This window comes from Scophthalmus maximus, chromosome 10 (assembly GCF_022379125.1).
Source record: "Scophthalmus maximus strain ysfricsl-2021 chromosome 10, ASM2237912v1, whole genome shotgun sequence".
NCBI classification, from domain to species: Eukaryota; Metazoa; Chordata; class Actinopteri; order Pleuronectiformes; family Scophthalmidae; genus Scophthalmus; species Scophthalmus maximus.
This window is the reverse complement of record NC_061524.1, coordinates 25,365,207-25,391,441: the sequence shown is the minus strand read 5'-3', so window position 1 is coordinate 25,391,441 and position 26,235 is coordinate 25,365,207. Positions and strand designations below refer to the sequence as shown.

Here is a 26,235-nt window from a genome sequence, read left to right as displayed (position 1 = left end):
GTTCGTCCCGTTGGAAAGCTCTTCTGACTGGAAGCAAAGGCTGGTATTTTCATGCTGGTGTTAAAACTAACCCCGCCACTACCAGCGCATCTTCTTCCTGTATCTCACTCTGACACACTCGCGCGCACGCACATGCTTGCAAGCACGACCCCAACATTAACTTAAAAGTGCATTAATCCGATTATGCGAGCACCCTCCCTACCTGACTGGGTTCCATTTTAGGTGATCATGATTCACGCCAAGGCTGCAGGTACTATCAAGCATTATGATTTGGAGGAGCCTTGTTTGGGAGTAGCCCCTCGCAGGCAATTCGGAAATCACTCCTGGAAAAGACTGGATGGAAATGTAAAACCTGAATGGGGATTGAGAAGAAAAGGCCACTGGTAATTCACATTCTTTTACATGGCTTTTGTTTACGTTAAGCATGTAATTAACACCCCCAAACAAGTTTATTCACCTGCCGTAATTGTGTGTTTATCTGAGGATTTGCTGAATGTTCCGAGCAGCGGGGGACAGGAGCTCTGAATGCATATTGGGCATTTAGCTTTTTCTTCGTTTACTTACAGCCTAAACCTCCAGGCACGACAACACAAAAAGCACTTTATGCGCTGAAACACTGGAAATGTGTTTGTCAAACAGACGGATGCGCCAAGCGCTCTGCTTTGCGCCAACGTCTATCTTCCTCTGTGACCTTATTCTGTTAATTGACCATAAAGCACCTAGTCAAACTTTGTTTAAAGGAGTTTTATACAAATAACGTTATTGTTTCTTTTAAAGAAATGTTATTGTCATTTCGCTCAAGCCGCAGCGCGCTTTGAATCTAAAATGTTACCGTACTTGTTGATTGCCAATTAGAACGTTATTTTCATTATCACTGTGCCGATAAAGATAGCAAATTAACAAAGATTGTGTTACGTCATGTACGGGAGTAAAATAGAGAGTGAGAGGGATAGAGAGAGAAAGAGAGAGAGAGAGAGAGAGAGAGAGAGCGAGAGAGAGAGAGAGAAAGAGAGAAGGGGACCAGATGAGAGAAAAAAGGAAAAGATGTTGACTGTAATAGGTAAGAGGCAAAGAAAGGGTCTTGTTTTATTTTTTGCTCCCTCGTTGACCCCAGTTTGGCAGAGGCTGGCCAGAAAAAGCAGCACACCCCTCCCTGGCAAACACAGGAGAGACTTGCGCGCCTCCAGCTCCATCCTTGATTCACAGCAACAATACGCATGGGCGAGACGTGGGAGAGATGATGGGTATGTGCCGCAACAATCGTGTTTTCTATTTTCGTTATTCGTTTAAGCTTGGATGCTTGTTTAGAGTTTTCCATGAACGTATACGTGCATTAATTCATTTATTTCCGAACGCATTAGAACTTTTAATTGCCACTGAATTTTATTTTAGTGATGTGGAATTACAGCACTGGTGTTTTTTACCCTGCTAAACAGAGGTTACCTTTTCTTGGTCTTTCTTCTTGCTCTTCTTCATCCCCTGCAGAGCTGTGAGCAGGGTCCGGTCCACGGACTGTCACCGTTCGCGCTTGAGACTGGACCCGAAACTGGTTCACTGCTTTTTCTCCAAGCTCAGCCATGAAATACAACCCCTGCTCCCGTAAGTTCTGTCCAAGCACACCGGTTTCCATCAACGATATTGCCCATGATGTTCGGTAAGCAACATTTTTTATGCGGTATATGAAATCCTTTTTTTTTAAACAACACTCAGTTTTTTGTTTTTGTTTTAAGGGTCAGTACAATTATCTGAGATCACTAAAGTCGAGTTTAGAATTTGTTTCATTTGCCACTATTATTTATACCAAGCGTCGGGGAGATCTATGCTTTGCAGCAAATGTGCGATACTGTCTGGACGGGGCGCAAAATTCCCTCTGTCCCATGCTGGTCAAAAGGCTACGGAGACTCGACACCGCATATACACTGTAAAACAATATATAAAGGGTTAGTCATTAAAAGAAAGGCATAGTTTTTAAAATTCAGTTTACCTTACAAGCTAAAAAAAAATGTAAGATCATTTATCCGTTTCCATCACATCTTTTTGTACAATTCTGAATCAGTGCAAATGTAAGAGAGAAATTCAGGCACTCTGTTTTGCTTTACAAAGCTGATACATGTTTCTGCAAAAACTCCTCCTAATGTGTAACATTGGTGGAATTGTATAGGCACTGCTGCTGTGGCACTGTTATATCGTTTTTTTCAAACCTTTTGAAGGTTAAAATTACGCATGTTTATCTACAAATGATTTCTTTGATTGAATTACCCCAAGCACTTTAACAATGAAGTCGGTTAGGCTTCTTCAAAGATGTAAACGTTTGCCAACGTGCACTTGCAGTCACGTGTGCAATAGTTCATCCCTCCATGTACGTTTGTACAGGCATACACTTAACACAACTGTGCCTGCAATTGAAATGAAAGATAAAAAATACACATTTTTTGTGAGTCATAATGATGAGCAAAGCTTGTACAGATATTTTTAACATCTCTCTCTCTCTCTCTCTCTCTCTCTCTCTTTCTCTCTCTCTCTCTCCCTCTCCTGTCTTTTATTGTTTTTATTGTGTGGTCTCATTAGGGGGACTTCCTGGTAAGGCTGGGAGCTTGTATCGGAGCTGTCCAATCAGTGTATTTACACGGGTTGTTAGCGACAGTTAATGAGGGCTCCTCCCCGGGCCGGTAGAGAAAGGCGCCCCAACATTAAGATTTACCTTGTGTCAACTCGTTACTTCTAATGAACCTCCACGCAAAAGCCTCCCTGTACTCAATGGAGCCGCGCGCCCGGATCCTGTGTGTGAGACCCTGGAAGAGTGGAGCTGAAAGCCAGCGTCCCTCTCCCCCCTTTCTTCCGCTCACACAGGGAGAGCTGCTTTTTCTCTGCAGGTTCGGTCTCAGTGATGCGTGCATGCCTCTGCGCGCACGCGCACGCGTTTGCGTGTGTGAACGTGTGTGTCCAGTGAAGGTGGGTGGTGCATATATCGTACTGTCTACAAAAAAGGTGACGTTAGCGACCGAGGTATCGCTTTTCTCCAATAATGGCCCATTAACACGTTATCACAATGCGCTTGAAATTAACAGACTGCAAAGTCAAATGTGTTGAAATGGAAGTTTGCGTGTGTTAGTGGATCCATATCACAAACCTGATATTTCTACTGTTTGGTGAATTAGCTTGACATGTCAGTTTATTGCATCTGCTGAAGTAAGTTCACTTAATCCCCCACCCCCACCCCCATACAGAGAGCACCGAGCCCTGGGCTCTGGCCCCTCTGTCCACCCCTCATCTGGCCCCCAGTGTGGCTTGTTGAGCCGCATCAGCAACACATCAATGCCCCTCAATTCAGGTACTAACTGGAGGAGTTTGGCAGATCCCTGAAGTGGAATCCCCTCTTACTTTTCTAACCCACAGAGACACCACTTAAAAATCAATTAGGCTCATCTAGTCTCTTCCTCCACATGTCAACTTTTCAGGAACAGGTGGCTTCCCCCAATTTTGGCAGCGATCAAAATAGGCTACATTCCAACATGATTCGTTATTTAATCTAATCTAGAGTCCAGGTCTGAAAGATGCACCCTCGTGCACTTTATGGCCCCTCTGAATCGACACTCTATCCTCCTTCACAATGTCATTTATATAAGATTTGTAATATTGCTTCTCTTGTATTTGACGTGAGCCATTGTCGTACACAATACAGGCAAAATATGTCTCTCCTCAACTTGCAGTTTGGGAAACACTTGTTTGTCATATTCTAAATTATTATTTAATTTTGTTGCCCCAAGACGTTAATGTCTCATGAACAGACAGAGCGTTTTAGTTTGAAGAAGTGCGATTGTTACACAAAATGTTTGCAGTCTTTACTATTGCTTGTAAAATCTACACCCAATAGCAGTCAGCAAGAGGCAAAGCGGCCAACACTAGGCAATATATTCGTGTTTGTTGGCGCTTCATCGCCTGCTGATGATAGAGACAGAAGCAGAAGAAGAAGGTGAAGAACAGTTTGGTTTGTTTCATTTCACAACTCATAGCTGCTGCATATCAAAAACGATTTTTTTCCTATTTCCTTGTGTTGTCTCTTTCGCCAACGAACAGTCTCCCGGTTCCTCGTGTTAAAGAGCTGCAGCAACATGACACCGAGCAGCAGCGTTGCTGGAGGAGGCCATGTGTTCTGTTCACTCTTCCATAGGTTGATTTGGGGACAGAGAGGGAGAAATAAATGTAATAGGTGCATATCAGATGCATTGCCCCAAGCTTCACATATGATGCTCACCTTCAATAATTCCCCATTGACTTTATTTCAAGAAAAAAAAAAGAAATCTCAACATCTCTTTTTCCTCAGCTCCGCTACAGTTTATGTCAATAACTAACCTTTTAATATCAGTCAATCGCCTTTACCTGAAGGCCTAAAAGTTTACTGGGGACTCTGGAGCGGTAACACGATGGTCAAAGTTACATCAGCACAAATGTTGATAGAAATTCTCGAGTAAAATGGGACTGTTTGGGGCTCGACTGTCAAGGCTGATTAACTTCAGCTCTTAGATGCAGATAAAGACTGTGGAGATGGCTCTTTAGCCCGGTGTCACAGAAACTGACAAGCTGTAATTACTCTGGCTGCACACATCGTTCTCCAAGCTTACTAATGTGAGACATGTGGATATCACAGACAGCATGCATACAGTCGAGACCATTCAACTCTTTAGCCACGCAGTCCCTTTCAACAGGGAATCAGATCACATGCTCCACAGCTGGCCTTTTCCATTTTAACATTTAAGTGGCGGCATATACTCTTATTTATAAGCTAGTGATAGGGGCGATCATAAGGATGTATGTGGAGGGAAAAACTGCAAAGCTATAAGACAAACATAACGGCACATCAGCGGTAAAAGGTGATTAAGGACATTTCCTAAAAATACATATGCACAATTTATGTTAAATGAACAATTGTCGAATCGAAAGAGGGGTAGCATGCATTACTCTGACAACACGCACAACCATCATTCAGCGGATTTCATTAAAGCTTTAGTTTGTAATAAACTTATGTGAGTGATGTATAGACCTATAGCGAGTGTGTGTGTGTGTGTGTGTGTGTGAGAGAGAGAAAGAGAGAGGGGGTTACAGTCACAGTGTCCCACGATTCTGTCATTGTCTCACATTTTGTTTGTGGCGGTGTTTGCATGACACGCAACTAACAAAACCTCACTCTTCCCCCCCCCCCCCTCTCTCTCTTTCTGTGTGTGTGTGTGTGTGTGTGTGTGTGTGTGTGTGTGTCTCTACTCCTCCTTGACTGCAGATTTTGACATTACTTCCCTCGATTGCCCGTTTACCCCCAAGTCAAGTCTGAGACAGGCATGAAGTGTAAAAGAGGTGGGTCGTGTCATATCCGCTCAGTGTGCATGGGATTGTTGTTGCACGGCTGTGATCATTGTTCAGGAGAACAATTCAACACAGAGAGCACGAGCAGTCAGGAAGGCTGCACAAAATAAGAAAGAAAAAGTGGAAGAAAAGTTGCAGTTACAGAGGCTCGTTATTCACTGCTCCAATGGCAAAGCAGGTTTATCATACTGTAGTCAGAAGATGTGTCTTAGATGTAGATTTGTTTTTGATATCATCCAAACTGTCATTGAAATTGTTAAATCAACTTTTATATCTACTTTTCTAGACTTGCTGAAGAGATTTTGTCAAACTAATCTCAGGGTAACTAACTCTTCCGCCTACACATGGAGATGAATATTTATCCAGGCTTCAAAAACATTGTTCTCTTGACATTGCCAGTGTCAAATCTTATAAAATATAGCGAAGACAGTTAGAATATATTAAAGTTCTATCTTTAATATGTATATTTATTATCTACATCCAATTTTAGCATTTTTATACATTTAAAATATTGCTTATAAATTCTGATATGTTCATAAACATATAGACGTTTTTTTAGTTGTTTTTTTTACCATTCACTAAATTCTCCTTTACGTTTGAAATTATTGCGATTTCTCCACTGAAGAATGTGCATTTGATTCTTCAACCCCTCCATGTCGTTGTTTTGCGGTATAGCGCAGTATGGTTAATACAAAGCTCTGCGCTCCGTGGATTATTGCTTTCAACATCTGGTATACACAGTGGTTGCTTGGCAACAGATTGATGCCACTAGTGCATGTATATTTAGAAAATCTCAGGTGTGTCTTTATGGAGCTCACCACAGTGGCTCCGACTCAGTAGCCAACCAGAGGTGAGGACCGGAACTAATCGTCCAATAACTGGATATTAGTTTACAGGATAATACCAGAGGGATATGGCGGCCGAGGAGCCGGTTACTCACGGGTGAGCAGTGCCCGTCCAATCTGATTTGTGTCACACATCTGCGTTTAGCTTGCCAGATCAATAGCGGACGTCTGGGTGAGAGGGAGAAAGAGAAAGGGTGAGGGTGGATTGCACTGCTGTTCAGGCTCAAGGGCACGAAAGGAAAAGGTGCAACAGGTCAACAGCAGTTTGAACCATACAGCAGGTCCCCACAAAATCAAGTGCTGTGAGGAAATTATGTCTACAGGCAGCAGTTTGTGAGCTGTCTGTGGTATTGGACATAGCTTTAAAAATAGCAATTAGCAGCATGGATAGGCCTATAGGCCATTCTTTTAGAGCCTATTAGATCCTATAGATTATAGATTTTGAGGCACAGTATTATTATTATAACACTTTAAGTCTGTTTCGTCCATAACCAGTTTATAAACATAACAAATAATTAATTTAAATGTTATAAGTAGATTTAGTGAGGTATTTATTGATGTGTCTATCAACAACTTTACTATCATCTGGTGTAAAAAACAAAATGAATTACGATCTAGTGCAACTAGATATCATGTATATGTCAAATTATTATATATACTGTATATTTTTTTAATTTTGACAAATACTGTAGCCTATTAATAAACACTAAATAAACAGTTGTATCAGTGTCCGACTACTTGCTTACATTATACTGCTTGAAAATGTTGCAATACGTTATAAACATATTTTTATAATAATAATAATAATAATAATAATTATTATTATTATTATTATTATAGGGTGGTATTTCAAATCATTTTGCCCTGAATCCACAGATACTGCATCGTCCCTCATTACGATTTGTGTTTTGTTGCCTCTGAGATTCCAACAGCTTTTTTTATAATCACTGCGGATACTTGTAAAATCACTATGTGGAAATAATACATTTTAAGTCTTAAAAAATGTGTACACCAAAGGACCAAACGACATAAATGTGTCTGTTATGTCTGTAATAACTCACAACTTCACTCTCATTCGTGAAAATACCCAAAGAAATATTTTTAATTTGATCCACACCATTGAGCCTAAAAAGAGTACAAAAGCCCGTCAGTGTTTTGTTTCTTAAATTTCTCCTGACCTGTTTTTGCAAACCAGACCACTAAATGAGTATTTTGGGTTTAACATATCCTGCAGCCCAAATCATCGCGTCTTCTTGATGTGTGGGGTATTTTGCCTCAACACGCTGCTGATTGGCTTATACAGTATCTGTAGTTTGTATCAAGTTAGATACGCTCACCACGTACACCCTCTGTCTGTTATTGAAACCATAATGTTTTCATACGCATGGGGCTCATACGCACTCTGCTGAAACCATTGAAGCCAGCATGTATCCTGCCATCCCTTCTGTGCAGCCTTCACACGCACACCACCGACACAGTTACCATAACTATTGTAATATTGTGAAGGTACTAAAACTACCCGATCGAACTTGGCCTGTCCGTACTGCTATATATGACACATTGAGATTTTCAGCTTTATTTTTGAAAATGCTCATTCATTATTCAGGTTCAGCTCTATTAGTTTCTGCAAGACAGATGTCAGAGCGTGATGGAGATGTTTATGTTTGACTGATTTAAGAAGCCATTATCCTGCCCGCTTATCAAACATTCATGTGCGGCAGCTGTAGCTGTGGATCTGCCCTCCGTCGTGTCTCCTGTCGCACTTCATCTCTCCTCTTAAACAACCACGACCTGTCCACTCAGTTAACCTGTTGTTTTAACATCTAGGAGACAGCTTAATCACTTCCGAGGGGGGGGAAGGGTATTCATTTAAAATATATGTATACAACCCGCCTGTATGGAGAACCAAAATAGTGACTTTAATGTGCTATATTGTCACTGTACACAGATTGTAGTGGCGGGGTTAAAGTTGAGCAATGCAGGACCAATGTAAGACCTTTCCCTGCCTATATTGATTTACCCGACACAATCAGTGATAAAGACACGTTTTTTTAAGATCATAACAAGGTCCTGAAATGTATACAGTAATCAAGTCTATTGTAAGCCATTAAAAGCAGCACAGCCCTCAGCTAATGTGTTGTAATGGCCACAGAGGCTACTCCTGAGGGAGTTTTTAACAGTTGAGAAATACTGAGTACACGCGAGTCTTTTTATAATACCACAGTAACAGCCTACCCAATAACAGGTAATGTTCTGCGGTGTGGTTGGTTGCTGTTGTGTTATCCCAAAATATAGAATTATTAAAGAATTATTAATTGTTAAAGCTCAGTACTTTTCCAGATTATTTCTCATTTGTGAATTGTATCTATTTTGTTCTGATTTCTCATCGGCTGCGAACCCTTTTAATCTTTAGTCTGGAGATGGGGGAGAGCAAATGTAACTTTTCCGGTTTAATGTTGAACAACTCGGAAGAATTTGTTTTTACAGACTAAAAAAATCCGTTTGCTGCAAAATACTAATGTCTCTACCATTTGACTGCACAAAGCATCCAGCGTCCATGCCTTTTCGTAAATGCCCTGTGAACGTGGTGGTTTTCATCCTTTTGACCCCTCCATGAACAGCGCACCGCCTCCCTCGCTGCGCCCCTCCACCCCTTCCAAGCAGCCATACAATGCGGCGTGTGCGTGTGCGCGCTGCGGTATGTGGGCTACGATGTCGTGCAGAGGTAATGGGAAGTAGTCGGAAGGTAAGGTCGCGGGTTCACGGCGGGGTTACAGAGACCCAACTATGGCCCATGTTTGTGTATTTTTTTGGGTGTGCTTTTTTTTCTTCACAACTCCGCTTCCTTCCTAGAGGAGGATGTGTCCAGTGTGTGCCACCGTGCTCAACCCAAACCAACCGTGTCACCGCACAGCCCGTGTTTGTTTTTCTGAGTTTATTAAATCTTCCCCCGACAGGAAAACGACCAATATCATCACGTCACATGGGTGTTGGTGAGTTTAGCACTTTGCATCCCCCCTGGCTCCCTGTGAAATCGTTTGTGTTTGTACATGTGAAGTCTGGCGTCTATTTATATCCTCACACAGGCTCACTGTCCAACGAGCCTGCAGTTTGTTTCGGACTATTCCAAGCCGTTTTATCTTCAAACAACATCGTGTCATTATTTCCAATTCAAAGCAATTCATACATTTTTGGCATTTTTCAATCTAAAACAAAATCATCTAAAATCAGGCAACTGATTTAATATTCATAAACCCTATAGAGCAACTTTTTTGGCACCTTTAAGCCCTTGATCTAATTAACGGGTTTTTTTTCTCCTTTGTTTAATCGCTTGATTGTAAATGTGTTTTTTCTATCAGAGAATAGAGAGAAGTCAATGAACATCCCCATGATTAACAGCATTCCAATTCTTCCCCTTTTCATCAAGTCTTTGATGAATCCACAATATTCAACCATTTATGAGCAGCATTAGAGTGATGCAAGTTGGGAAATAGATACTACTGGGGGGTTTTAAGTAGAGATTAAAATTATCTCATTATGATAACTACAGGTCAGGTGGGTCATCCACCATTTGAATTGTCGCTGCATTATTGTTCAGGCGTTTAACCATTTCTGGGCTTCTCTCTTTTCTCTAATGGAATAAGAATGACTGCTTTTTGAAGTTATTTCTCTATCATGTAACGTAGATTATTCCTTTGAGATTAAGCCAAGTGAAATACAAATAATTACAGGATTGTTATATAATTTGAAAAGAATCTATTTTAGGCATATAACATTAGTCATATTACACCTTTTTACAGCTTGAATGAGCTTTGCATATTATGTCTTAAAATAGAAACACTATTGTTCTATAGATGAGATGAATATGTACAATTCCACAAAGTATTTGATTTAACTGCAATAATATTTTCTATTACAGAATTGTTAAACATGAAATAAATGTATAGTAAAACTTATTTTAAAATCAATTTGGTGTCTCTTTTACTTTTAAACACATTAAATGATACATGGTTCGATTCAATTCAGATTGTGTGACATGACAAGCATTATAGCCTTATGAAAAAATTAACATGGAGTATATGACCTATATCTATTTATAATTCATCATCTGTAACTTTCTTAAAAGCCATCTTCCTTCATAGTCAACTATTTAATTAGTATTAAAAACCTATACTGCAATTGAGTGAAAAGGCAAATTTAGGTCATGTGATACTTGTGTATGCTATGAAAAACATTGTAGAAGTGTATTTCTTTTTTAATACTTATGTTGATTTTTGCTGACATTGGTCGGTTTAATAGCATGTTACATTAATTGCTATAGTATTACACAGTATCATTTACAATTTTAAAATTTTACAACAGTGAATATATTTGTTGTTATGTTATATGATGTCCTACATGGAAGAGTAACAGGATGAACAACAGAGGTGCTAGAGAGAGCGGATTAAGGAACACAGGGAAAGAGAGGAGACAAAGAGAAAGAATGGAAAAGTCAGACATCCACAAAGCAGGTGATTGAGATTCACTTGACAGAAACAAGACAAAGCATGAGTAACAGAGGTGCGGTGAGGCTTTGCATTGGCATGGATAGGGCCAGTTCTATTGTTTATTTCCCTCTGTCTCCTCATCTGTCAAGAGACATCTATATCGGAGACGAGAGAGAGAGAGATTTTGGTTGTCTGCCTATCTCGTCCTCACCATGGCTCCCGAAACCAAGCAAGCAAGGAGGGTACACATAGTAAACACTTTAAGTTGCCATTGAGGAGAACAGCATGTCTCTGTCTTACACTGTAAACCCCACTTTCCCTCAGTAAGGCAGACAACTGGGTGTTACACTAAATCCCTTACCCCATGTGTCCCACCTAACCTAAGGGCTTTGCTCTTGCTGTCATTTCTGCTGAGATATTATGTTGCTGCTTTAGCTCAAGTTTAGTTTAGTTAGTGTAGGTTTTGGGCAATTTTTAACAATTCAGAGTAGCTATGTGTATGTGTATGCCTAGAGGAGATGTTTAAAGTTACAGTATTAGTCAACAATAACAGCCATGTAAGACGCTATAATAAAACAGTCCTTCCAATAGAAGTGTTCCCTGTGTCTCTCGTCTCTATCCACACTGCAAGTTCACTCCTTTTGAGCACTACTTCACCGTGCAAGCCCACATGTTTGTGTGTTGACACCTATTTGAGTGTGAGTGTGTTTGTGTGATGAGCGAGGATGATGGTCAGGCTTGGTCTACTGGCTCATCCACAGAAAGCAATGTGTTGACACGAGGAACCATCACACGCTTACACATACACCCCTACACACGGACACACAAGCTGACAGCCTCTTCCCATCAGTCTTTTGTTGTGCTTGGCAGCGATGATGATCTCACCACATCGTAGGACTAAGCCCCAATAGTCAGCCAGTAAGTCAGTTTGGAAGTCAGACAGGCAGCTAGTCAGTCAGTCAATTAGTAGTAGCTAATTGTCAAAACAGTGAGATATTAAGCAGTTGGGTATGTAGCTCCCAATCGAGACCACATCATCCCAGTCAGTCGGTTGCTCCTTTTAGCAGACTGGATTTCCCACAAACAAAGCAAAAACATGGAGAAGTAGCATCTAGTTATACTTCAGATTAATTGAACATATATCCAGGAGTTTTTAATCTGACTCTGATCTTTAAAACCATATTTAAAAATAAAAAAAGTGATCAACCAAATTGCTGAAGCACTCATATAATTATCCAACTTTTGTGTGTGAAATGTGTCATATGAATAAACTTTTACCAATTAGGAAATTCATGTTACTGTCCTTGATCAAATCCTCTCACACTTAAAAAGTAAGGGGGATAAACGTTCCATCACCACACTGGTTATAGTTAATTTTATCTGATGGCAGGCAACCAAAAATACACTGATTCAGGATATCAATCATCAACACAAATCCAAAGCTTTTGTCATTTTCAACCAGTGAAATTTAGTTCCTAAAAAACCTTTATGTTCGTTCCTGTTTTCGGCTTAAAGCTTTCAGATGAGTGTGACAACTATTGGGAGACAAGAAAGAAGAAAACACTTTGAACACACCATAGAAACCTGAAAAAGAAAATAATGCAGTCTAATTGATTTTTTATAATTGCCGTGTCGTTACCTATCTAACCCTACCTGCCTGATTGAGTTTCTCTTCCCCATGGCTTTCCCACAACTGTAGTTTGAAAAAACTTAGATCTAAAAGATTGATCAATTAATTTATTTCAAATGAGTCAAATATGCAAGCGATTTTTCTGATGAGCTTGAACAAAACAGAGCGTAGGAGTTTGAATATTCTAAGAACAACTGTATCCGTTGTTGTGCTAATCCTAAATGAAATATGTATTCAGTAAAAGGATTAGGGCGTCCAGTGTCATAAAAGAAACCACTTACCAGCACCAAAGGTAATTTGTAACCTTAGCAACTGCTTGTGGAAATGAATGGGGGATTAGGATTGGCTGCAGCCAGCGTTGTCCTCGTGCAGTCAAAATGACTTACACACACTGTTTAAAACAATTTACAAATTGTTACTACTAAATTCAAGCACATTGAGTACATTTACAGACATTAAAGCATTGGAAAAGTTGTGCAAAGTCAAAAAGAGGTTTCATCTATAATATAAAAAGTTAAATATGTGCAATGAAAAAACAGGATTAAGGGTTTAGGAGCAAAAGAGACCAAAAAAGAACATTTGTAAAGAGGACCTTCTGGTTCTCAAGTTATATTCAAAGGGATTTTATTATCTGTGTTTAAATGGCCTATGGCCTTGCCTTTGTTTAACTGACAGTATCAGGCAACTATATTTGTTTTAAGGTATTTATTCAGCCCTCTAACTATCTATTCATATTAACTTCACTGTGTGTGTGTGTGTGTGTGTGTGTGTGTGTGCGCCTTTAACTTGTGTGACAGGTCTTACAAAATGGAAGCATCAACTGTACTGCAAGTTCTCACATTACACATAATGATGTCAACTCTTGCTTAAACAGACAAGGGTGTGTGTGTGTGTGTGTGTGTGTGTGTGTGTGTGTGCATTAGCATGTATAGTCAGTAGACAGGATAGAGAAAGGCAGACAGAAACATACTGTAAATACATTCATAACTGAGGGATACGCTGGTGCAAAGACATATAAACAGATGGAGGAGATGAATTTAACTAGTGAGAGAGAAAGAAAGCAAGAGAGGGATTATGTTCTCAATAGCCACTCCTGTCTAGTTGCACCACCTCGTTGGAGACATCTCAAATAGCTAATTGCTTAATCATGCGAAAGTGACAATAGCCCAGCCTTGTTCTCATCTGTTCCCTTTCTCTCTGCCTAATCCCTCTGTCATTTTGTGTGTGGCTGCGTACATGTGCATTTGTTTGTCCTCTCACTTTGTCTGCCTTTCGCTCCGCATGACTCATCATCTTCCTTTTCTCACCTCATACCTACTTACTTTCTTTCACTTCCTCCATAAGTCGGGAGAAGCTATTAAAGTGGCGGCAAATAGCTTCTCGGGTGACATTTGCTGACATTCAAGGAAATGCATTTAGCAGTATACTACAGTTCACCTTGGTGAATGAAATCCATTTGTGCCACTGTGGCCTATAGTGGCCTCTCTCTCTCGCTCTTCCTCCCTCCCTCCCTCTCTATCCCCTGTCCCTGGATAGATGCCCAGTGTACAGGGAAATGGCAAGGTGGTGCGCAGCTTCGCTGCTGCTCTCAAATGTCATGCTGAACAAAAAATCTTTAATGGGCTAAGTGTAGCCTTTCCAGCCCTAACTTGTCAGGTAATCACAAATCTCTCTCTGTGTTTCTCTCTCCTACCCTTTCCTCCTTCCACAGCTCCCCAGGGCCATGACACACCACTAATTACCTGTTATACCAATCGAGAGAGTGAGAGAGTGGGATGGTGTGAAAGAGGAAAACTGCTTTCAAGACGGGAGAACATCTCATCCTCTTCCTCATCAAATTCATTCAGGGTGGCTACATATTTTTAGCTTGGTTATGATTTTTTTTGTCTTTTAAGATGAGGCATAACTCCATGGCATTGGAGTAACCTGAAACATGACACCTCTTTTTTTAAGTGCGTGATTTTCATGTAAGTGTAGGGATTTCTTTCACTTTACTTGCAGGATCCAGCGTGAACGTGTTGCTGACTGTCGTTCTTTCGATCGGGAAGTTTTACATTGTGACACAGAAAGACAAAGTAAAACTTAGAGTGCAGGTGCTCAACCAGCTTGTAACTGCATGAGTCATGACCACATGTTTGCATAACATAAAATGTATGACAAACGTGTTAATCATGAAACTCTTGGCTCTTATTAACCCCATACATAACTGTTTAACAGTTGACAATAGAAAAGTTTGTGACAGCTGGTGGATATTGAGCCTTTAGTAGATAAACAACCAGACATTTCACTGAGAAAATAGTCAAAAGAAGACAAAAGGAAAAGGGTTTCTGCACTTGATTTTTGTAGGGAGACCAGAAGAAAACGGGGCCAACCTTACCTAAGGGTTTAGTAATTTGACAAATGTGGATGTAATGTTGAAGTTCAATGCGACACAGATTCCTTACAGATATCTCACCCATTTGGGTATCAGGTGATTGACTGTAATCATTGTCATACAATGTGCACAGTGGTACAAAAACATTTGGCTGACACAGATCAAAATAACAACATGCCAGAAGCAATGAAGGCAATTATGTAGCTTATTATATTAAATCACTTTGTTATGTAACAGCTTTTAAATGCAGTTAGTTCAATTGGGGATTATAACTACACTGTGCTAGGCTGCAAATCTAAATTTTAGATTTGCAAAGAAAAATTAACATGGACCTTTGGAAAACTTACGCTTGTAACTTAATTCTGTATTGCGAGAAAAACTTAATGCCGACAAACTGAAAGTATTAACCGAGGAAAACCTTTTTATTATTATATTCTGGATGTTCTTTGTTTTTTGTTCCAACTGTTGTGGGGATTTTCTTTCCTAAAATAAAATACCCTCCTTGCTGACATATTCTCTTTTTGTTGACAGGCTATATACTCTCGCAACATAGAAATATCTACATTTGTGTGTTGTGATTAAAATGCTAATGCAGGTTGAGATGCTGCTCTCTAAAGTGCTTTGTCTCTGGACAATAGCCCAGGGCCTTGCAGAGAGACAGACAGGAAAGGTTGATTATGGCAGAGTTATGGAGGCTGCCATGAAGCTAACAAACCCAATCCACCCGACCCATTTGTGTCGCCCGACCCATCTGTGACACACACACACACACACTCACACACACTGAGACATTCACATAAGCGAGTAAGGAGTAAGCATGAATGGAGACAGGTAAAGACTCACACAGCCCATTCAGTCGCAGGGTGTAATGTTATTTTCCTGGAGGCAGTGTGTTAAGAACATGTTGTAGAAGGAACAGATGAGGCAGGAGTGACGACAAGGAGGCATGAGAAAATACAGGAATCATGAGTGACAGGGAGAGGTACGAGAAGTGAGAGTTTGGTGAGAGAGTGATTGATGGATTTGACCTTTGTGTGGCGTTCCATCCTGAAGAATACTTTCTTAAACTATCTAATACTTTATTTATTAGATAGATTAATTATAAAGCAAAGACACATGTTTTTTTCATTTACACCCTTCTTTTTCAGCTGCTTTTTTTGTGCATTTGCTTCTGACCATTTGTCACAGGCTAGATCCACATTACTATTGCTAAATGTACCTGCCGTCAACGCTACTCCAGAGTTTTCGAACATCTAAAACTGAGAAGTTTGGAAACGCTGCTCGCACAGTTGTAGTTTGACATGCTTCCTCACTGGTATGTTGATCTGCTCTCTCGTATTATAAACTCCATAGAAAACAATATCCTGTTCCTAACTAGTAATTGTATTTACTTGTATTAACCTGCGCAGGGTACATCCAGTCCAACAGGTGAGTGGAATTTTGTTTGTGGTGCTATGGAGACTGGTTTCGAAAATTACTGTAACCTTAGTTTTTCCAAAATAATCGCTCTCACTCTGGATAATACAGAGTATGGTAAACAGTTGTCAAAGTTCTACTACCTAAAATAGACTACCTCATATGAACAAGGTTTTTGTCAATTGGGTGAGCTGATCTTTTAAGAAATGACACCTAATTTCTGCAAATGAACCAATAAATTGTCTGTTACCTTAATTACACCACTACTGCCACTACCATATACTCTAATTTATTTACATAAATCTTTCACTAAAAATGTTCAGATATCAAGTTTCATTACTGATGGGGTAAAAAGGTTTTTATTTATGAGGAATCAACCCAGTGGATTTTCTCGAGATGAAGATTATATTTTGCTGTTATTTATGTTTTTTGTTGCACATTGGCTGGACCATTTTGCCCAATATGTGTGACTTACAAACTGTTACTTCAATGAAAGCAAAATAGTGATCAAAGTTTATCTGAACAGAATACATTCACTCATTTATATGCATACACTTCTATGCATCACCTCAACACTTAGATATAAACACACACAAACACACACTCCAGAGTCAGGTTGCAGGTTTATATTGTTGTTTTCAACTCTGCAGTTGAGCTGAATGAGCAAGGGTTTATGAGTTTGCCATTTATTCTGTCAGCAATGTGTGCCTTCTTTCCAGAGGACCAAACGTTTATAAGTCAGCCCTTTCTTTCTCCTCACATTCTGGCTTTTCATAGTGCTTGGCCTCTTTATTGATACGCAGGCTTTTCATTCAGGGGAACATGGACTGCCATACAAAGACTTGAGAACTGGGAATGGCCTTTGGGGTCACACATCATTGGAGAGAAATTATTCAATTTTTGCAGCTTGGCTGTATAAAGATGAAGGTTCAATGCTGTTAATGTGTTGTACCACAGCGTGAATGCAGGATGTAGCACGAGGCAAAAACATGGGGACAATTTATCTTTTCTCACTGCCTTGCTCAGACTGGTGTCTGTCTCTCCTACCTTCCCTCTGGATGGCAGAAATAGGGGTCTCTTACTGTGCAATATGGTTGCTGTCAGGGATGTGTGTGTGTTTTCAGACATGAACTCCAGAAAAAGGCAGGAAAATAAGGTCCAGACATTTTCTGGAGTTTGCCCTAAAGCACTCAGAGACGGTCCGAGTCAGATGCATTCACACAACAGTACATTCTGTAGATAATTCCGCTGCAGAAAGCAGTGTTTTTGTTAACGGCCATCAGCACTCACTGGGAATTTGTCAGTGATTTTCCTGTGGTATTCTCACATGCACATGCATCTCACAATTTACCAGATGGCTGGCAGGACAATTTCTGGAAAGTAAGGGTTAGTGTATGGTCTCCAATAAAGGAATGCAAGTCAGTGTAATGTCTACAAAATGTTTTGTCCACACCTCTCCCCAGACAGCCTGTCTATGAAGTGCTTTTCTGTGTTCTGGGGCGTGTGTGTGCCTGAGTGTGTGTGTGTGTTTGTGTGCGTGTGTGTGTGTGCGTGTCAGTATTTGAGCAATCCCCCCTGTAGACATTGGTATGCTACCGACAGTGAGTTGACGTGAACATGACTGAGTGTGTGTCTCAGTTATGATAGGGGAGACTGATAAAATATCTGCTCATCTCTCCATCCACTCAGGACAAATAAACACATTCACGTCTGTGGACACTTTTTATGGTCTTTTACACTGCTTCTTTCTGCACTTGTTTATCAGAAACAAACAAACACATAACAACACCCAAATCACTAGTCTTAAAACAAATACACATTTAATGTTCACATACAAAATCTATCGTAAAATATTTGAAGTTAGTACTTTGAATTCTGCACAATGTGTGTGCCTTAGTTCTGTGACACAGATTTACTTACTACATCAAGCTGTTAGATGTAAACATATTTCATTTGTTTTTTGTGCTATATCTACTCCTTGGGCCTGTTTCATAAGAGTGACCACTTACAGATTGCAAAGGGTGGCATCGCCAAGTAGCATGAACAACAATTCTAGTAAAGGGGGCCTATATTTGCAAATGTGACTTGTATGCCTTTGTTTGAGAGGAACCAACTGGGCAACAGGGCATATGGTCACAATACAAATCACAGTTTGCATGTTGCAAAATTCGTCTTGGCTTTATTAAAGATGTCATGGAAGGCAATTTGAAAGCTATTGGTTACGATTAGGGAAAGTGCACATTGAATTGAAGCACACAACAGACGATGTTGATATTGTCAATATTTATATATCAATATAATTTGGAGAAAAAGTTGTTGCACAGAAATACTGCAAAGCAAACATTTACACACACGCACACACACTTATTATCAAATGTTTTTCTACTTTCCTTATGAAAAAGCACAACTGCAGTTACATTTAGTAATTATTAATTATTAAAGGGTACACTCCTTAAGAGTTCTTATTAGGGTGATGGGGCCATGGTGATAAGATGCTGTGCTATGCTAATAGTGCCATCCACCAGCAAGACACTTTAAACATGCTGGGAGTGGCAGCCATGACAATTTGAAACTCTGCTGAGGAGGCCACGCTGTAATCATAATTGTTTCTAGATCAAGGTGGCCAAAATGAATTTGCCTGTCTTGAAGTTCAGCAAGGGGACAAATGGCTGCTGGTAAAGAGGAGAAAGGGGAAGGTTGTGTTTATTGTGTGTGTGTGTGTCTGTGTTTGTGTGTGTGCGTGCATACGCGGGTGAGTGTGTGTGTGCTGTAGTTCCTCTGAGAGCATGTAACTAATAAAAAAGCTGTGAAAAGCAATAAGGAGGGGAAAAGGAAGCGTCAAGCAATGTTTTGATGCTTAGCTACGTGCCATATGTAACAAGGGCTAAGGTGTGTGTGTGTTTGTGTGTGTGTGTGCCATCCCATTGCGATGGAATTGAAATGCTATAACGACAGTTTGTCCGGAATGCTTCTCTCCACTTAATAGTTCTACTGCTGTGGTATTTAATGCAAGGCGCCCTGGCTTTTTAAAAACTATTTAAAAGAACGCACACAAATCATAGTGTGCAGAAAATGACCGTCTTAATGAAAACAGTGCTCCCTCACCGCTGCCCTGCGGGAGGCCCAGGACCTGGGAAAGTACTTGGGAATGCAGGGACCACAGGGTGCAGAATAATGACCATGGAACCTGGACTGCAGTGTGCATGCTTGTTATGCTAAAAGGCACGACTGGTAACCTATGGGATGAGATTGGAGGGCATAAACACATATACATAAAAATAGGGAGGAGACAGCTGTTCCTTGATAACCTTCGGTAAATGGTGGCTGAGGTAATTAAGGTGCCCAGTAGGAACGGAAAAGACTGACATTTCTAGTCAGCTTAGGTTTTAAAATGTTGCTTCAATAAACAAGTTTAGAGATTCATAGGAAAAATACAGTCATGTCCCTCAACAGTCGTTTTCTCAATTGTTTGATTGTTTATTTAAAAATAACATGTTTACATTTTGCTCTTAAAAATAAAACAGAAAACAAAACAAAAATACAGTTGCAATTTTCCTGTCATTAATTCACCTCTTCCCCAAAGTGGAAGTAGTTTGATGTTGTGTAAAGTTCGTGATTTCTTTCTTGTAGCCATGAACACCATAACCATGTAGTTAGTGTATTTTGTGTAATTTTGCATTACCTGTTTAACTATGCTGTTTTCTTCATGTCTAACCTCAACATGAACTTGAATATGATTGATGATTTGAAGATTGAAGTTCACAGATATCTTTAATAAAGGACTCCACGTGTTATTTCCTTGTGTGCATGTGGGTTGGTACATGCACAAGCCAACTGATTTATATTAAACAAGCTTTTGAACAAAGTAATTAACAAAGACTGCTGCCAACAACATGCAGTGATGAAGCTTAGAATGATAGTGATGATGATGACAGATTTGATGATAAGACAACAGCTGTCACTGATGATGACAGTGATGCTTCCTGTGTTTGTGTGTGCGTGTATGCATACTTCACTTATTTTCTTCATCCTCCAATTGGATTCCACAGCAAGGAGGTGTGTTACTAATCTTTGCAAGAATGTCAGGTGTGTGTGTGTTGTGTGTGTGTGTGTGCGTGTCAGAGAGAGAGAGCGTTGATTGCACCCTTCTCTCCAATACCAAGAGCCGACATTTCTGAAGTGTGTGTAATTATAGTAGTACACAGCCTCTTAAGCATCCTGTCAATCTGAATCTGAAAGAACACACATACAGTAAGCGCATGTACAAATGCACGCATGGACGCATGCACAAAACACAAACACTTTGGGTGGAAGTGTGTGCATCCCCTGTTATATGTGTGTCTGATTTTAGACCTGCAACCCTCTGTCCTATGTGAGAATTTGGCTCCAGAGATTGAGTACATGTCTGCACAGAGCCTGGTCCTTGCTCCTCCTCTTGCACAATGACATGGTTTGGGTTTCAAACACTCACACACAGAGACTGACAGTCAGGTGCTAAAGAAAGGCTACACTGATTACCCTTTACAGCTTATGGCTCGATTATAGTCTAAATGATTGTCTAGGCCCAAGGCCAAAGCTGTCAAAATGTCCTGTCTCCTGAGAATTCAAGTCATGGAAATAGTAGAGGTGTGTTCACCATCTTACAGAATTGATAGAGGATAATTTTGTTATGAGGGGCCGTATAGGCCATTATTCAAACTCACCTTGCATACGCACTATTGACAATAGTTTGGCTCACACACATACTACTGAAATACTCTCACATTCCCTACTGAACACCTCATACACTTACAAGTGAAAATAAAACCTCACACACTGACAACTGAAAACCTCTCATGCTTATTGTTAGGAACCTCTCATTTAGCATACTGAACACCTCACACACACTACTGAAAATGGTACCCCGCGCACATACACTACTGAAAATGCTACCTTGCACACACTACTGAAAAATGGTACCTAGCACACACACTACTGAAAATTGTACCTTGCACACACACTACTAAAACAACAACAGCAAAGTCACTTCATAAACTCAATAATATCCCACTGGAAACTACTCTAAAATGCAATAAAATAAATCATATTCCTGACATCAAAGTACAGACTCTGTCTTCTGCTGCTGTGTATCAAGTAAATCCGCGTCACTGCCCGATTGACGTCATCGATGTGCATATTAATTAGCCATTTTCAGATACTGCTGGAAGACGGAGAAAGGGCTGTTTGTTTACAAGAATTGTCTTCATTTTAAGATATATAGGCCAAAGTAAGACAAACTAAGCTAAACTGTTAGACTATATACAGACAGCTTTAGTGTCACATCGTTTCTAACATCGTTTGTGTGAAACATAACAGCAGTGAATGAGACACTGCAGACAGAGAAGATTAAAATACTGTTTTCTACATGTTTATGCTTATTGAACAGGTTTATTGATATTGCTATAGCCTTTTTACCCACAAAGGTTTTACTGCACAAACAGTAGCAAACGGGCTGAATGAACTCAATCCAGACAAGGGAGCTGTGGACACTGGCAGATAGGCCATGACCAAATGCCTAATCCCCTCTCTTATGCCTGATGGATGGCGGAGATAATAATGAAGTAACAAGCTATTCAGTAAAGATAATTTAGTGACAAAATTTTAAAAAGAATGCGTTACAGTAGCTACTAGTTAGACTTCCTTTCCTTTATTTCAGTTGTGTGTGAGTGAGGTACCATTTTCAGTAGTGTGTGTTCGAGGTGTGATTTTCAGTAGTGTGTGTGTGAGTTACCATTTTCAGTAGTGTGTGTGCAGGTTGGATTTTCAGTTGTGAGTGTGAGGTACCATTTTCAGTAGCGTGTGAGAGGTACCATTTTTTCAGTAGTGTGTGTGCTATATGAGAAGTTCCTAACAATAAGTATGAGTGGTTTTCAGTTGTCAGTGTGTGAGGTTTCATTTTCACTTGTAAGTGTGTGAGGTGTTCAGTAGGGAATGTGAGAGTATTTCAGTATTATGTCTGTGAGCCAAACATTTTCAATAGTGTGTATGCAAGGTGAGTTTGAATAATGGCCTATATGGCCCCTCATATTCTGTAAACATTGGATTGTGTTCAATAACAGTTCTATTTTTTGGAAATAGAACAACTAATTCCCTGCTATACTAGTAAAAACATGTTAGGTTTCAGAAATATCATTTTCATTGTTGGTATACCACTTTCTGGTCTGATCCAGAACTGTGGCTATTGCATATTGCTGCTGCATTACTAACTGGTGCTTAATGAAGTTTTATAACTAGGTTCTGGAACAAGGACCACGCCTCAAACACATTATATTTCCGCTCAGAATGCACATAAGCTTACCTGTTCTGTTTCCTTCCCCTCTGACTCAATTCTTACATGAACAGCATGAGATGTGCACCACGCTTACCTTAACCATCGATCAAGAACTTCTCATTCAGACAGCGACCTGTTTGAAAACAATCAGAACACTTCATCTCAGTTGAATTTTCATTTAGTAATTTATGGTTGCATTTAGAGTCAAATAGACAATAATGCACCACAGGTTGGATACAGCTTGATTGACAGGTGGTCAGTCCAACTGGTGCAACAGCGCTGGTCATATGAGAAACTTGAGACTCCAGAAGCAGTTCACAAACCAATGGGCAACGTCACGTGGGTTGTTACTTGGACCTTGCCTTCTTAATTAATCCATACTCATGCAATCCCCATTTCCCTAGGGAATTGCAAATTATTTCTGGCTCCATCGAACTCAAACAAACACATTCTACACCCTCCAAGGAACTCAACGCAGTTAAATCCGTCTTTCTTTCTTACCATTCAGGGACGCCATTTGTTTCGCCTTTCCGAGCTGCAGGTGAGAGCTGGATGACTACATGTCTCTGATCCTTGACCTGGCTTTGCAGTTCAAGGATTGCATACTACATTTCTTTCGCATCCCAAGTCACCGTGAGTGATATGATTCTACATCCCAAGGGTAAGGCTGGCAGTTTAATGCATGTGCTCTGTTGGAAGCCATGCATACATTCGCTTTGCATAAGCGGTCCTTACGTAGCAGAGCCATGCCAGTTGCAATCACCCCCCCCCCCCCCCCCCCCGACATAGTACATAAACTCCTGGATAAGGAAGTGAGAGATTAATTCATGATCGTTTCCTAATCCGCCCTATTCAACATTTAGGGCGAGCCCCATCGGCGTTGCGACCGGGAAATATTCAGGAAAAGAAGCTGATCACAGACTTCTCACCCACCTTTCCATATCACCCCTCAGGTTTGATTTTCCCCGTCAAACTTCCTTTCGCCACCTCCATTTATTGTCCCCATGACCACGTCCTGCTTGTATCGCCTGCAAGACAGAGCTCGAACTTAGGAATTTCCTCTCCTTCCGGAACGATACCTCTCTTTTTCACTGACGTCCATTAGAAGAAGGAAAGCACTCCTCTGCAGCAGCCCGAGGTGCCTTGATTAGGCAGCTCAGTCAGCCGCTTCGAGTCCGAGCTTAGCTTTTTCCATTCACTGCCTGTACTGTGAATGAGATGATCTCCTCCATCTTGTTTCTTTTCCTGAGTGTGTTGAAAAAACAAACCACTCAACTCAAACTGCCTGAGGAGAGAAAAAATAATGCCTTAAAATGGATCTTAATGACTATCATCTCATTCCATGATCATGTCAATTGAGTTTCACAAGTGCATTCTCACCAACAACGTTACTAAGCCAGAAGACATCCAGCTATTCACAGACCAAGTCCCATCGATCAGCTTGGCAGCTACTATTGGCATTTCGCACTACTTATGCTCTACTCTGACATCAGACATTATGTAGTCCATGCGTCAGCTCGCCCCGTTTTCGGTCCAACACCAGTTCATCGTTATACCATGTCATAAATACTTATTCACTCAATTCTGGTCCCACCGTATGTCAGCCACCATCTTCAACTGACCCCACAGCTTGGTCATCGCTTTGAAAGACGCTATCCTCAGCAGCAAAGCTGCCTGTACGTTCTTGTCTTAACCGAGCAGTTGCAACTGCTCCAAAGCTTTCCATACCTATCTTAGCATTACATTCCCATCACTTAACGTCTTATTTCTCTCTTTCATCCTCACTATGTTCATTTCCATCCCGAGGTTAACTCCTACTCAAATCCGCAATTACCCCCAATCATATTCCAGGCATTCATTTTGATCTGCTGCTGTCTCTTCCACCTCTAAGTAAGGATTCCCTGGTCGCATGAACAAAATTCCTGGACCGTTCGAACCTACCAACCCTTCATCCCTTACCCTTTGAAACATCATCTCTTATCCCTAGGGTGACCTGAAAAAAAATCATGACAGTCCCAGATTTCAAGCAGTTGTCCCAGAGTCCTGAATCCTTTCATGATTGTACTGAAGTTTAGACTAAATCAGGGTTATGATTAATTATAATTTTACGCACAAAAAAACTGTTTAAAGCAGTGTCGTAAATTAATAACCAGCTACTGTGAGGGTGATGTTGAATTTAAAAAGAATGAAAGGATATTATACCATCTAACAAGGATCCCGATGTCCCGCGACCTGCTCCAGTCTAAAAGCAGAAACACCGGTGCAGCTTCACACAGAGAGTGTACAAATACCAATACAAAGAGTTTAAGCAGTAGGTATACCTCAGTTTGTCGACTGTTTTTTTTTTACATTGACTCTGTGATCGGATATTGGGGGATTCAACTCCTGATCTTGACCAGATGTGTTCTTTACCATTTTTGTTTTCTAGTGGAGATAAACATGATGGAAGTTGCAGTCGCAAGCCAGGGAAAGTGCAGACAGCCACACGAAGGAGTTATCTAACACGCGCATCGCACAGGTTTTGACTCTCTTGTATTTTATTTTTTTATTGCCACTGTGACCACGCCAACCCCCAACTCCCCTGTCCTGAATTTCACCTATTCTCATCTGGTCACCCTACTCATCCCTCACCCCAACCCCTTAACCCCTCATCCCTTACCCTTCGACCCGTCATCCCTTCAACCCTCATCCTTCTACTCAACCATTTCTTCATCATCGCAATATGCATTGTATGTAATAAATTTTAATATCCATAACTTTTGAGTTGTGGTACTTGTTTGGGAAATTAAGTTTTATAACTAGTTTCGGGAACAGCACCCAGACCTCTAACATATCTTATTTCTGCTTGGAAAGCACATAATAATCAAGCCTCTGGGAACTCATTTAAATTGCCAGAATACAGTCTGGATCCCCTCAATCTAAGTGATTTTCCCCGGCAGAAAACTTGCCGGTCCAATCACAGCCGATTAACTGGTAATGGGCGGGGTCTATACCATGACATGGAGGGGTTGCAACTTTTGTGAACAACCAAGGCTGGCGCTAACGAACGAGGATTTGACTAAAAGAACCCAATATTAAAATGAATATTTCTCCTATAAAAACAGCAGCATTCGTTCACATACATTGTGGAAATCTACATGTTTATGTTTATGTGGAATCGAAAATGAAGTGGGAGGTCCCAGACTAATACTCATTTGAGTACCCATTTATAATTATGTAGCCTGTTGTAGCCAGAGTATGAGTCTGGCTACACCAGGCTACACAAGCTAACCTGTTCCATTTCCTTCCCCAGGGACGGACTGGAAATAAAAAATGGCCCTAGACTTTCCCCCCAAATGGGCCCGACTGGCATGTAGCACCATCTTTTGATATCTGGTATGACATGAGTTTGTGACTTCTTGAGCAATTTAAACAGGGACGAATGGGTATGAATTTGGATGTTGGCTGGGTTTCCCCTTTTTCTCTCTCTCAGGTTTAATTGTACTAGCATCTATTCTAAATTACAGATTTAAAATGTGTTTTCCACCTCACAGAGATCCTTTGTAATCATCTGATGCAACAATACAAAAGCTGTTTGGTTGGACAGTGGTTGTTGTTCTCTCCTGTTTGAGGTTTTCTGTGTTAACATAAGCTATTCATGATGGAAACCCCGGCGGCTGCTTTCCTCACCTCACTTTCTCCTTCTTTTTATGAATTAATCAGAGAGATAGTAAGAAGAGGGTGGTGGGGGGAAAGAGTGAGAGTGGTAAATTACATTGTCAATTCAAATCCGGCCACTAATGCATGTCATTGAGTCTGTGTCACTGTCATCCTAA

At 40.5% G+C, this 26,235-nt stretch overlaps 1 long non-coding RNA gene across 2 annotated transcripts; it reads left to right on the top strand.

Annotated features, from left to right (window-relative positions):
• Positions 1-1,055: 1,055 nt before the first annotated feature.
• Positions 1,056-15,146, top strand: LOC124850761. 2 transcript variants are annotated; one of them, XR_007031649.1, is made up of 3 exons: positions 1,056-1,244; positions 1,486-1,654; positions 14,032-15,146. It is a non-coding gene; the product is annotated as an uncharacterized LOC124850761 (long non-coding RNA). The 2 variants fall into 2 exon arrangements; XR_007031650.1 differs by lacking the exon at positions 14,032-15,146 and adding an exon at positions 5,276-10,238.
• The last annotated feature ends 11,089 nt before the right edge of the window (positions 15,147-26,235 follow it).